The following is a 2,320-nucleotide window of genomic DNA, read 5'->3' as shown; positions in this document are numbered from 1 at the left end:
TGCAAGGAACTTTTACTCCCAAGCCCATGGTGGCTGCCACTTTGCATCACTGTCATTCCTTTCCTTACAGCGCTTTTAGTTTCCAGAGCTATATTCCTCGAGTTCCTTGGCTCCAGGCCCCTTCCTCCAACTTCAGTGCTGTGGGCAGTCTCTTCTGTTTCTGCACCTATACCCTTCCATCACGTATGAACAAGGCAGAAGTCCTGGACATTTTTATGGTCTGGCCTTGAAAGTCACATAATATCCCTTCCATAATAGTCTATTGATGAAGTCAGTCAAAAAAACCCACCCCAAAGAAGACTACAAATGACCAGTAGGTACACGAAAAGGCACATAGCATCACTAATTAGAGAAATGCAAATCAAAGCCACAGTGAGACATCGCCTCCCACTCTTAGGATGAAAGTGAAAGTCGCTCAGTTGTGTCCAACTCTTTGCAATCCCATAGACTATACAGTCCATGGAATTCTCCAGGCCAGAATACTGGAGTGGGCAGCCTTTCCCTTCTCCAAGGGGTCTTCCCAACTCAGGGATCGAACCCAGGTCTCCCGCATTGCAGGTGGATCCTTTACCAGCTGAATCACAAGGGAAGCCCAAGAATACTGGAGTGGGTAGTCTATCCCTTCTCCAGCAGATCTTTCCGACCCAGGAATCGAACTAGGGTCTCCTGCATTGCAGGTGGGGTTTTTTTTTTTTTTTAAACCAACTGAGTTATCAGGGAAGCCCACACACTGTTAGGATGACTATTATTAAAAGGACAAGAGATAAGTGTTGGTGAGGATGTAGAGAAAAGAGAACACTTGTGAACCATTAGTGGGAAGGCAAACTGCTACAACCATTATGGCAAGAATTTTTATTAAAGTTCCTCAAAAAAATTACAAATGGAACTATCATATAATCCAGCAATTCCATCTGGGGACTTATAAGCAAAGGAAATAAAATCAAGTTCTCAAAGGGATATCTGCACTCCCATGTTCACTGCACCATTAATCACAATAGCCAAGATATGAAACAACCTAAGTGTTCATCAAGGGATGAATGGACGAAAAATGATGTGGTATAAACCATCATGGAACAGAACATGGAAGAAAATAACTGAGTCACTTCACTGTACAGCAGTAGTTAATGCAACATCGCAATTCAACTATACTTCAACAGAAAATAACTTTAGAAAACCATTTAAAAAAAGATGGGGTGATGGATTCATGGATATGTATGGCTGAGTCCCTTCACTGTTTACCTGAGACTATCACAACACTGTTAATCGGCTATCCCAGTACAAAATAAAAAGTTAACACACACACACACAGCTGTGGTGAAAAATACAATGAGATTATTCAGACATGGGAAAGAAATACTGCTATTTGTGACATGAGTGGATCGTGAGTGCATTATGCTACAGGAAACAAGTCAGCCAGAGAGAAACAAAATGCTATCTGTTCTCCCTAATCTGTGACATCGTAAAAAGCTGAACTCATAGAAGCAAAGTAAATAGTAGTTGCCAACAGCTGAGGGGTAGGGGAGATGGGGAGATATCCAAGAGTGCAAATTTCCAGTTATAAATAAATACTGGGGATATAATGTACAGCATGGTGACTACAGTTAATCGTATTGTATTATATACTTGAAAGTTGCTAGCAGAGTAGGTCTTACATGTCTCACCCCAAAATATAAAGGATAATTATGTGAAGTGACGGAGATGTTCACGAACACAATTATGGTCACCATTTTGCAATACTCACAGGTATCAAATCATCACATTATACAGCTTAAACTTATACAATGTTACATGTTAATCATATCTCAAATCTGGGGGAGAAATGAAAATTTTGCATATACTATAGGACCTAGTAATTCACTACATACCCAACAGAACTGTGTACATATGTACCAAAATTATATACCAGCGAATGCTCATTGCTGCACTATTTCTAATAGCCAAAAACTACAAACAACTGCAAATTTTTCCATCAGTAGGAAAGCTACTTGTATGTATCTCATGAGTAGGAAAGTTACTTGTATGTATCATGACACATGCATGCAGCTGTATGCAGGGGTAAAAAAAAATGAGTCAATTACAACTATATGCCTCAACATGGATGAATCTCACATACATACTGTACAATTGCATTTACATAAAGTTCAAAAAACAGGCAAATCTAATGATAGGAAGAAATGATGCTTTTGAACAACAGTGCTGAAGAAGACTCTTGAGAGTCCCTTGGACAGCAAGGAGATTAAACCAGTCAATCCTAAAGGAAATCAACCCTGAATATTCATTGGAAGGACTGATGCTGAAGCTCCAATACTTTGGCTGATGA

The sequence above is a fragment of the Bison bison genome, unplaced genomic scaffold (genome assembly GCF_000754665.1).
Source record: "Bison bison bison isolate TAMUID 2011002044 unplaced genomic scaffold, Bison_UMD1.0 scf7180017864370, whole genome shotgun sequence".
NCBI lineage: Eukaryota > Metazoa > Chordata > Mammalia > Artiodactyla > Bovidae > Bison > Bison bison.
Note: the sequence above shows the minus strand (reverse complement) of the source record.